Source organism: Rhipicephalus microplus, chromosome 3, assembly GCF_043290135.1.
Source record: "Rhipicephalus microplus isolate Deutch F79 chromosome 3, USDA_Rmic, whole genome shotgun sequence".
Taxonomy (NCBI): Eukaryota; Metazoa; Arthropoda; class Arachnida; order Ixodida; family Ixodidae; genus Rhipicephalus; species Rhipicephalus microplus.
This window is the reverse complement of record NC_134702.1, coordinates 38,192,208-38,204,769: the sequence shown is the minus strand read 5'-3', so window position 1 is coordinate 38,204,769 and position 12,562 is coordinate 38,192,208. Positions and strand designations below refer to the sequence as shown.

Genomic DNA, 12,562 nt, shown 5'->3' with positions numbered 1-12,562 from the left:
GCAGCTGCGTACTACGTCTGCCGCAGGTCCGAATGGAGTTACTAATAAAATGCTGAGAAACCTAGATTTCAAATCGGTCGGGGCGATCACTGACTTGATAAATGAGTATTGGGTGGCCGGGAAGATCCCAGCGCAATGGAAGCATGCTAGGATTATATTTATTCCGAAGCCAGACAAGAAACTCTGCTTGGAAAACCTGCGCCCCATATCGCTGATATTATGCGTCGGCAAATTGATAAAGCACGTGGTTCTCAACAGGCTTCAGAATTATGCAGAGGACAAGGCCATCTTTCCCCCAACTATGATAGGTTTCAGGGCCAATTTGTCCACACAGGATGCCATGATACAGTTAAAACATGATGTAGTCGATCCCGGGCATGGCACGGGCACCAAAGCTGTATTGGGGCTTGACCTGAATAAAACTTTCGACAATGTTTCGCATGAGGCAATATTGAATAACCTATCGGGAATCGGCCCAGGGGTCAGGACATTTCGCTACATCAGATCATTCTTGGAGGGCCGAACCGTAGAAATTTCAATAGGAGATATCAAATCGGACTCATTTGCGTTGGGAGGCAAAGGGACGCAGCAGGGTTCAGTTTTGTCACCGTTCCTGTTTAACATCGCCTTAATTAAAATGCCGCCGAGGCTGGAGGAGATAACGGGACTCAAACACACATTTTATGCAGATGATATTACTCTATGGGTAACCAGGGGTAGTGACGCGCATCTGGAAAAAACACTGCAACAGGCAGTTAATATTGTCGAAGAGTTGGCAGGGGAGGCGGGACTTTCATGTTCTCAGCCAAAGTCCGAGCTCTTTGTGGTTCGGGACAAACCCAGAGGGCTACATGCAAGACACTATGTTCCGCCACCGCCGTTAGAGGTAAAGGTGGGGGCAGGCCGGTAGCTGAAGCTCAAACGATTAGAATTCTTGGCCTGTATCTGCAAACTAACAGGAAGAATAGGGTGGCCCTTGAAAAACTTAAGACCACGGTCAATGCTACTGTCAGGCTAATCAGAAGAATCGCTAACCGTAAGAGCGGGGTCAAAGAAAAAGAACTCTGTAAGCTGGTACAGGCATTTGTGCTCAGCAGGATTACTTACGCGACACCTTATATGAAGTTGGATGCCGCAGAAGAAGGTAAGGTCGAGGCTATGATCCGGCAAGCTTACAAGGCAGCGCTTGGGTTGCCTAACAACGCGCCTACAGAAAGGCTGTTAAAACTAGGGGTGCACAACACCCTGGATGAATTATGGGAGGCGTATCTGCTGATGCAGCACGCTAGGCTTTCGACAACCAAAGCGGGCAGGATTATACTGGAAAGCATTGGCATTGGAGCAGAGGCTCCCACTGGGGACACTAAAATTCAGGTGCGGCGAGAGTTACATAAGGCCCTGTACATAAAACCTTTGCCCAAAAATATGCATCCGATTCACCATACGCAGCGCAGGCAGGCAAGAGCCAGAGCTTTACACGTTGAGTACGGCGAGTACAAAGCGGCAGTCTATACGGATGTTGCGGAATATAAGGACAAAGACGCTTTTGTGATTGTGGTGGTGGACAGGCGGGGGCGCTTGGTCGCCTCTGGATCGGTCAAAACCCGCTCCTCGGAAACTGCAGAGGAAGCGGCAATAGCGCTAGCTATAAATAATTCGCAGTGAGATTTGATTTTCAGTGATTCAAAGACAGCCATCCGAAATCTGGCGAGGGGCAGAATATCGGCGACCGCCGCACGATTTCTGCAAGGGGCCACGGGACGAGAAATGAGAGAAATAGAAACTGTCTGGGTACCAGCACACTCTGGGAACCCTGGGAACGAGGCGGCTCACCTGAATGCTCGAGGTTTCGTCAGCCGGGTAGGTGAGCCGCCAGTTCCGGGGAGATCCGCGAGAGATGGGCTGGTGTCCTTTCATGACATAACGAATCATTATAAACTAAAGTGGAGGTTTTATCCGCCCCCGCACAAGCGGTTGACTAAGACGCAGGAATTCGTCTGGAGAAAACTGCAGACGCGATCCTTTCCCAACCCTTACGTGTTGAACAAAATGTACCCGGAGGAGATTAAGCCGCAATGCAAATGGTGTCAGGCTGTGGCAACATATGATCACGTACTTTGGGAATGTAGCATAGTGCCGCCGCCGGTGGATATTATGCGTGATCCCTCTCTTGAGCACTGGGAGGCCGTGTTGACCAGCTCAGACCCAGTCGTCCAGTTAAGGGTCGTGGAAAGGTCACACAGGTCGCCGCCAACCTTGGGTTGATGGCCATCTAACACGGAATCATCCTCAGTTGCTTTCTGACGAAATAAAGTTTTCCCATCCATCCATACATCTCAAGACGACGATGCCTGCATCTATGAGGACTCCAACAGCACCGCGAGTGAGGCGCCCCTACAAATTGACGAAGACACCAGCCCCAGTGACATAAGCCAGGACAGTGGAGACGCCTTTGTACCATCCTCGCTCAAGAACCCGGACTCCAAACGCCACCGGATAACTACTCGTGACTTAGAAGCCCCCACCAGAAACAGAAGCCCCCTGAGGACTTCGACGCGATCCCGGAAGCCCCGAGCCTCCGGTGGATCACCTGGCCGGAAAAAATGACTCAGCCACTTGCGGGGCACCGGCTCCCGCACCTGATAAAGGTACCCCTGCATTTGCGTGATCCTATACTAAGTTTTCATTTTCCCCATGGCTCTTACTCTAAAAGTTATTACTTTTAACGTTCAAGGTTTCCGCAATCCACAAAAAACACGCTGAGGTATTGGCTTTTGCGCGTTCAGTGCACTGTGATTTGCTGTTCGTGCAAAAAACAAATTTTTTCAATTCTGATGTACTCGCTTTCAAGCGCGCGTTCAATATTGATTGTTTCTTTTCGTAGGCCAGAACGAGTTCGACTGGCGTCGGAGTCATTATTTTTAACCGAGGTCTTTTACGTGACCATCATGTTTCCTTCGATGCCTTCGAACGCGTGTTGGCGTTCAACTGCACCTTTTTTTCGTTAAGAATAAGATTTGTTGCCGTGTATGCCCCAGCGGTACGCTTGAACTCAAACGCGTTCTTCCAATCTCTTGATGCGTTCCTTTTAAATTCCCGACATGTGGTACTTTTAGGGGATTTCAATTGTGTCTTAGACTCACACGCAGACGTTCGAGGTCCGGGTTGCGGCCGGTGAAACTGGAATGCCAGATAACTCGAACGTCTAGTGCAGCAATTGGCATTGAGTGACATTCATCAAAGTGTGCATGGCAGTAATTAAGCCTATACTTGGCGTCGAGCAGCCGAATTGATCGCGTGTATGCATTTCCCAGTCTCATTACCTACGTTCACGACACCGAAGTAATGTCATTGTCACCGACACCAGTGTACATTAGCGACCATCGGCCGGTTATGTTCTCTCTCCGCCTGCCAGCGGGGACGCCAACGAGTCACAGACCATGGCGTCTCGATTGCCGCGTCCTCCAGGACTCTCCGGCTACGGAGAAATTGTCCCGAGCGTTACGCGCATCGCGCATTGGGGCGGATGTAGCTGATTGGGATTGCCTCAAAGAACAGTGGCGCCATCATTGCAGTGCGTCGGGCAGAGGACTTTGCATCCGTATGTCGAAAGATGCGTCATTGTTAATCCAGAAGATACGCATTGCCAATCGAGATCCCCGTCCTTCCACTGTAATGCGGGCATGGCAAGAGGAGCTCGTTGAACGGTACCAACGTATTATGCGCGCTTCTTCACTCTCGGCTGCAGCTTGGCACTGTAGACGTGCACCGTGTGCGCACCCTGAGGTGCTAAGGTATCCACGCAGAGCTCTGGTTTGTCCATCAGGCTCGCCTGCCCACTCGCTGAACTCTATCGCCCCAGCTGCTGCGGGTACGCGCGACTTTCAGGAATTCACTCAACACTTTCAGTCAATAGCTCAATCTGTTGCTAATGTCTGTTACCCAGAATCCGTTTCTTCGCATCCTCTGCTTTAAGATTTACCTCATGATTCCAACATGTCAAATGACGTCCCGCTGTCACCGCTATCCGATGACGAAATTAAAGGCGCATTAGACGCAATGAAAAACAGATCGACCCCAGGGCCTGACGGATTCCCTGCAGAGTTTTATGTACAGTTCTGGCCTATCAGTGGTCCAACTATGTCACGCGTCATTCGCAGGTGTTTCCAAGACATTACACTTCCAACCTCTTTTCACAAAGGCCGTATAACACTAGTTCCCAAAAAGGACCCACTGTCCACGCAGCCAGAAGATTAGCGCCCTATTACCCTGCTCAATGTAGATTACAAGCTCTTGGCCAACATTTTGGTACGCCGAATCAGTCCATTTCTTCCAACATTAATTGCTCCCCACCAGGTCTGTTCTGTTCCGGGCCGAGAAATACACACCCATACGTGGTTAACGCGTGACATTATTCAATACACCACTAGCCGATGTGCGCAAGGACTGTTGGTTTCATTAGATCAAGAGAAAGCTTTTGATTTCATAGAACATGGCTACATACTAAATGTTTTACATGCTGTAGCGAAGCCGGCTAATAAACGCCTTAACAATGCATACGGATTCCCGGATAAGTTCATTGACCTCATCCACACGATGTACACTAATTCAGAATGTACCCTTTACTTAGATTCCCGTGAGAGTCACGCATTTAGAGTCACGCGTGGGGTCCGTCAAGGATGTCCCCTCTCCCCAGTGTTATTTATCCTTGCATTAGAACCCTTCTTGAGGGCCGTTGAACATCACCCGCAGATTCGTGGCTTACCTCTACCCGGTAACACTCAAGTAAAGGTCACTGCATATGCAGATGATATTACTCTATATGTACATAATGAACAGTCGCTGCAACATGCTCTTGATACATTCCATGATTTCGGTATTATCTCCGGTGCAAGGTTAAAAGCCAGTTTTTTTCATTGGAAACCCCAGCGGTCGTATCAACATCACGTCGCCTCTACAGTGGTCTCGTGAGATTTCAATACTCGTAGTTACTTTCACTGCATCTGGTATACAGGATAGCATCTGGTCATCCGTTGTACAAACTCTTCTAAGTGATATCAAAGCAGCCAGCTACTTCGAATTCCCCCTCTTGGAACGCCGATACCTAACTCAAACGGTGTACATAGGAAAATTTTGGTACCTTTGCCATTCTGGTAAACCACCGCTCCACGTCTGCAGGAAAGTGCAAAGCTGCATCAGTTCATTTTTTTTGGTCTGGTGGCACAGAATTATTATCGCGTCCAGCGTTAGCTCAACCGCGAGATCAAGGCGGTTTTGCATTCCCCGACGTTTCCGTCCCGGCTTCTACATTGTGCCTCTACACTCTATTGCGAATAATAAGCAATGATGGCATGCCCGCTCAGACACTGGCTCAATACCATCTGGGGCCATCACTACGTGTCTTCTTGCCGGATAGCCAAATAAACCAAGGTCCCCAATCAACTGAATTACCATCTTTATATCGAGCCCATCTGGTATTTCACCGACGTTTGGAAGCTACGTGCCCAGAGATAGAGGTGGCCGATTCTAAAGTGGTGGACACAATGCCCGCCCTTCTACGGCCCTTGGTGCCCCAGCATCGTCAATCTGTAATGAACCGCGCTTAGAAACCAATAACTGCCGCAGCGTTGCCAGGGCATCTCAGAGACTGTCTGGATGTTGGGCTGGGGCTTGCTCCCCACGCGAGATCGGTTGCAGCGATGGCAGGTAGTTCGCACTTCCACTTGCCCCAACTGCGTCATGGTAGAGACCAATCGACATGCGACGTTTGAATGTGTGGTTTCCCGCCTTTTTTGGCATGCGGTTAATGCTGGTTTTCGGGGACAGGGTGTTCGAACTTTCGTGTCCAACGGCCGATTTCCGCGTAGCCGCTTCTCCGCTCTCTTAATAGTTGCGGGGCTGTTCAGCCTTTGGAGAAACCGATGTGAGGCCGTAGCTGCCAATTGCCGCCGGCGTGCTTTGTGGCCGATACTGGGGAGAATGAGACAAGAGATCCTCGCGTTCCTCTCCGAGGAGCTTTTCTTCCTTGGGGAGCAAGAGTTTCTGCGGCATTGGTCGTGCCCTTTCGTCAAGGTGGAACACGAAAGAATACCACTAATTTTTCGACCGACTTGGTGCTAAACAGCGCCCGTTGAGTTGTTTTATATGATTTCATTTGTTACATATCGTGTTTCATTGCATCTATTGTATCGTTATACCATTGTATCATGATATCGCATTGAGTTCTTGTGTACATATATGCCAACATTGTCATGTATATTAGAGCAAATGTCTTCACTGTAACGTAGTGATGTTAGTCGTGAAATATAGATGTGCCGAAGTGTATATGCCCTGTTACTGGAATTGTATGAAGCCTTTGTGTTCTGTACATGCTGTAAATAATTTTTTTCTAAACAGTAATTTAGGGACGGCTTACTGCTCTCCCATAGTTGAGTACGAAGTACTCAAAATTGTTAAACATTTTATTTAAACACCACAACATATAGAGTGGTCAATGACTGCCTGTCGCCTGCCAGATAGTCAATTACTCGCGTTCGTGTTGTTAATTAAAAAAATGACAGCCTATCCACGAAGTGAATGTCAATAATGGAGTGAAGCTCCTTGGGCGATTATGAAATGTTTATTAAATAATTACGGTAGCACCGCGTGGCCGCAGGAGTGCGCCAACGAACGCCGACCTAGGCATCGGTTGCTTCAGGCACGCCTTGCATTGGACGCCACAGCACTCGCACTTGGTTTGCGTAGCCTCGCTGTATCCAGCACGTTCAATCATCAAAGAAGGGACACGCACGAACTGCGTTCAATTTTGACCAACCCGCCTAAATGGGCCCATGCGTTCGCCGAACATACTTTGGAATTTTACAAAGTGACGGAGGAACGGACGGATGGACAGATACACGGACGGATAGGCGGGCGGAGGGACGGACAAACGGACAGATGAACGGACAGAGTACGGTCTATTTTCAAGCCATACGCTCCATGAACGCTCTGTATGCGGTATATAAACACCTGCGTTCTCTTTATTTATATTTGGCTGAACATGAGGAGGTAGGCTTAACATCCGTGTTTCGATTAGACAACGACGATACGGAAGCTACGACAACGACGGCGTCAACGGGCATCATGAGAGTCAGACACGGCTCAGCGGCCGAGATAGTGTTCGCAAGGTGTCTAAATCTTGTTTTTATACTTTCCTAAAAAATGTAAACTTAAAAAAAACAGCCACTGTTTCCCCACAAGGGTTAAACAATTAATGCGATAGCGACAAATTGACGTGTTATGCGAAGGAAGGCGAGCAAGTCACACCTTTAGCAAACGCGGTCGCCGCAGAAAGCGAAGTGACCTTCAGTCTTTCTGTGGCTTCAACGCAAACTGTCACAAAAACAGAAAAGCACGAACAAAAGCATGGGCCATCTGTTGAATCTCTCCCTAAAGACGACCACGCCCTGCGGCTTCAGTATCTATCTGTCTATCTGTCCGTCTGTCCGTCTATCTGTCTATCTGTCTATCTGTCCGTCTGTCCGTCTATCTGTCTATCTGTCCGTCTGTCCGTCTGTCCGTCTATCTGTCCGTCTGTCCGTACGTCCGTCCGTCCGTCCGTCCGTCCGTCCGTCCGTCCGTCCGTCTGTCCGTTTGTCCGTCTGTCCGTCCGTCCGTCCGTCCGTCTGTCTGTCTGTCTGTCTGTCTGTCTGTCTATCTATCTATCTATCTATCTATCTATCTATCTATCTATCTATCTATCTATCTATCTATCTATCTATCTATCTATCTATCTATCTATCTATCTATCTATCTATCTATCTATCTATCTATCTATCTATCTATCTATCTATCTATCTATCTATCTATCTATCTATCTATCTATCTATCTATCTATCTATCTATCTATCTATCTATCTATCTATCTATCTATCTATCTATCTATCTATCTATCTATCTATCTATCTATCTATGTGTAACGATTATCAATGACGTATCGCGTCAGGCTTATTCATTTATTTAGTTATTTATGTTTTTTACGATGAAAACCCATGTTTAAACAGGCGCTACGCTTTGTTGAAACTTTCCTACCACGCACGGCTGATGTGCGCCTCCGGAGCTTAAACATAAAGCCACCTCAAATAGACAATTAACTTCACCTGATTTAAAACAAATTAAAACAAAGACTTTTCATTATCTTGTAGTTATCGAGGCTACAACATTGTTTCGCGTTCAAATTAGTAGCTTAAACACAATATTATGAGAAGCAGTAGCAAGATTGACCAACGTCAATATGAGAGAGGTAGAAGCTTTCCATAACCGCTCAAACATATTCATTATACACAAAAGGGCCTGGATAGGCTCCTCCGCACGCTACTGTAAAAGGTCCTTCCAACAGGGCACACGGCAATCTTTTTTACGCCGAAGCTTCAATCTCGTTAGGTGAACACGCGCAGCCTCCTGCGACCCGGCTTCACTCGCTGAAACGCGAGCCCGATGGATTTGCAAGAAAAGTTCATTTAATCAGGAAAAGTTCATTTAATCAGGAACAGGGCGGTTGTGTCATAAGGCTAAAATCTAACGAAGTTACGTGCGCGCGTATGCGTGCTTAGTTATCACCCGTTGCACGAAGCCCGCTCAATCTTCCAGTACTTTTTGTCCACGACTCGAACGCTTTTTTTTTAGCTTGCTTTGCCTCAAGGCAAGCTTGCGAGCGGCGATGCACCCTTTACAGGTGGGAGACAAGCTAGCGTCTGCGCCGTCCACACTCGCGCCTTATTCGTGTCGACGTTTTTCTCTGCATTAACTTGCCAAATATCGATCGCCGATGCCCCTTTTGTTGACAAAAAGGAGAAAAAATTCCGCCATATCCACGAAGTGAATGATGATGAGTGGGCGAAGCTCCGGAGGTAAACCTGGTAAACCATGAATCCTCTGTACATTTTGCCCATTCGATTTTATTACATCGCTCCCCCTAGCGTACGTCGCCGCACTAAATCGAACGATTGCCTTCAACCAATGACACGCGCCATATGTGACATCATTCCTATTTTATAAGATCTCGCGTCTTTCATCAACTACAAGTACCGCTTTTTAGTTTATAACATCTTGCATCTTTTCATCATCAGCTACAAGTACCACCATCTAGTAAACACTACAAGAACTAAACGAAAGGTGGCTAGATACAGGAGACGGTACCGCCATCTAGTGAACACTGCAAGAACTAAACTAGAGGTGGCTACATACAGGGGACGGTACCGCCATCTAGTGAACACTGCAAGAACTAAACTAGAGGTGGCTACATACAGGCTACAGGGGACGCACAGCCCACGCCCTAAGGAGCTTCGCCCCTAAAAAAAAAGGAGAGATAAGAGCCGGCGTGTCGTATGTAGCAGGCAGGTTTAGCCTTGCTAAGGTAGCCAACTATGGCTCTTCCAGAGCTCCCCCGTAGCTTCGTTTTAACAGCGTTCTGTAACAGGATGTGATGCACCAATTTTGATGAAAAATGTAGGCCGATACAGAAGGCTACGGAGTCTAACAAAGCGTATTGCGTAATTCTGTGACTTCAGCGATTGCATTTTGCTTGCATACTTACAGCACTCGTTGGCACGAGATAATATTGCTGATTTGGCTGCATAATGGTTCATGATTGTTAAATATTTGTTAAACCTTAACTAGCCGCTGCTACACTGTTAAGGCTAAAGTATTGGACGCCCTGCCCCGCCGCGGTGGTCTAGTGGCTAAAGTACTCGGCTGCTGACCCGCAGGTCGCGGGTTCGAATCTCGGCAGCGGCGGCTGGATTTCCAGTGGAGGCGGAAAGGTTGTAGGCCTGTGTGCTCAGATTTGGGTGCACTTTAAAGAACCCCAGGTGGTCGAAATTTCCGGAGCCCTCCACTACGGTGTCTCCCATAATCATATAGTGGTTTTGGGACGTTAAACCCCACATATCAATCAATCAATTGGATGCCCCATCAAACGCTAAATTTAAAATGATAACACGACGAAAAAATATGGCGTTTCAATTTCCCATAGATGGCATGGTATCCATGGAGCGGAAAATACCGCGCGATCCTGCCATAAATGTAAGCGGACGTGGCAACGGGACAAAAATTAAGAGGTTCGTATGTTGTAGAAGCAGCGCAGGGCATCGTGTGCCGTTGAATACGCAAGATATAACGTAGGCGTGAGTTAACCCATGAAGAGATTGTGAAAGATGTCATTAACTTTGGTATGGTTCGTTGCACGTGGAAATGTTAATCGAATTTTTGCAAGTGGCAACTGTACGCTAAGATAGAAAACGTCCAAGTGCCTTAAAGCACTGCAAAATGTCTTCGAATCGGCTTGGAAGTTTTCCTCATTACACCATCTGCGTTTTTTGAATAATTATGTCATTGCGTGTCGACGAGTAGAATGCTCTATCACTATGTGGTGGACGTTCTCTGGTTATTGCATCACAGTTGTTGTTTTTTGTCGTTTTTGTATTTCTTTTCAAGCGTGAAAGATATCATGACGTGTCTCACGAAAAAAATAAAAAAAACATCGCTTGTTAGTGCGTGTTATCCTTTATTGTAGTATCAGACGACCTGCAAGTATGCGTCCTTTACTGAAATCCAAGTTACCGATGAAGCTGATTATATGTGTGACGTTCGGAAGAAGCCGCCAGTTTCCGGAGCACTTTGTGCAATCTTTTGTTTCTTGCTGTTTTTATGTTTGTTTTTCCATACCATCTTAGAAGGCTTACATTTCCAAAAATGTTATCGGATTTATTTCTCTCCTTATTCATAATCTGTGTCACCGAATCACTGCGATATTCTAGCGCACAACTCTACACGAGTGAATGACTCAAGATGGCAATGAGAAAACCGTTTTTCAAAAGTATCCAGTCAATTAGTACTTGAAACGTTCATCAAAGTGTAAACACGTGACTATTTCAAGGAATAATTCAAGTAGCAAAACGACTGGAACTAAGGCGTAAAACTTAATAGTGACATTACGATGACGCAATAACGTAAATATAATGCACGATTCTGACAAGGCTGCCATGGAAACTGCTAGCAATTTGAGACGCCCCACACTGAGTCCATGTACGAGTACGGCGCGATAGAAAACATGCCTTGCTCCACTTTCATCATGACGTTTAAAACCAAGAAGGCTGTTGCGTTGTAACATCGAGTCAACGGAAATAAATTCTTCCTTTTTTTAAAAAATAAATTTTGAAGCTTATGTGCGTATTATGTGCATGTGAGCGAGTGCATGGCTTGGAAATCGCAACAAGCTTCATAATTCGTTATTACATAAGCTGCGTGACGACTCACTAGAAGAGTTGGAAATTCAATGCACGTTTTTTGTATATTACAATGTGACAAGAAATGCGTTATGTAAGGTATTGTATGTAATTATGTCGTGACCTAGAGCGCACATGCACATGAATTAAGGGGGCAATTGTTCAGCAAGTGTTAGTTAGTTAGTTAGTTGGTTAGTTAGTTTTTTGAAAGTTAGTGAGTGAATTAGTGAGTGAATTAGTTAGTTAGTTAGTTAGTTAGTTAGTTAGTTAGTTAGTTAGTTAGTTAGTTAGTTAGTTAGTTAGTTAGTTAAGGCTTACAGGCCCTCGTCTTTTGGCGTAAGCTTATAGAGCCGTGGCCAAGAGTGAGATCTCAATACAGATGATGGCATTACACGCGGCAAAAGGATAAAAACTTCATGATGGTAAAATGAAGAGTGGTGGACATGGAAAACGTTATACACTTCAGAGAGATAATGGAAAATTGGACGAAGTGTGACAGAGAAAAGCACAATGACAAATGACTGCACTTTCACATAGAGTACATAGTTTTCTCAGATCGAGAAAAAGTTCATCGAAAATAGGTGCGCCCTTAGCTGCAAAAACAATTCGTCATCGTACTGACGCATGCGACTTTGTTTTGTTCTATTCATTAAAAAAACAGTTACAAACTACTTTTATTGTGCTGTTCTGAAACTCGATATATGCCCCTTTCTCTCCCTAAAGTGATACTTTACGCGCCATTACTGTGCATGGAACTAAATGAAGTAGAATGAGTTAAGAGGCACACATGGTTTCATGCATGGATATGTGCTACGCATCAGGCATGGGCGTTGTTACGACCGGCCCTAGGGAACCAAGCAAGAAGAATTTGGGGGAGAACCGGTTCTTGACCGACGGGGTCGTCCACCCCCCCCTCCCCATTCAGGCTCCTCCTCTCGCCGGGAGAACTCCGGCATCTGCTGTGCGTTCGTGACCATGTTTGGTAACATTTTAGGGCGCCGTGACCATATATGGAGATCGTGTTAAGTTGTGCCACTCCATGTGTTGTGAGAGGTGTTTCCCCCTCTCTCGTGGCCGAGGTGCCGGGGACACCGTATTGGCTGACGATGCGGACAAGGCGCCCAGTGTCAACAACGTGGCGCTATAAAATGCCGAAGACGTTTTGTATCACACTCACTCTTCTCTCTTTGGGTCAGTTGACCACTTCTCCACATGTAAATAAACCTCTGTCATTCGTTCGGGCGCTTCTTCTTGCTGAATTGTTGGACGATGGATCCTGCGACGGGGCCAGCTACCGA

At 46.6% G+C, this 12,562-nt stretch overlaps 1 protein-coding gene across 1 annotated transcript in view; it reads right to left on the bottom strand.

The window, feature by feature from the left end:
- The window catches only part of LOC119176570 (neprilysin-1-like), an 88,806-nt gene that overhangs the window by 43,186 nt on the left and 33,058 nt on the right, over window positions 1–12,562 (bottom strand). The gene's annotated exons all lie outside the window — the stretch shown is intronic.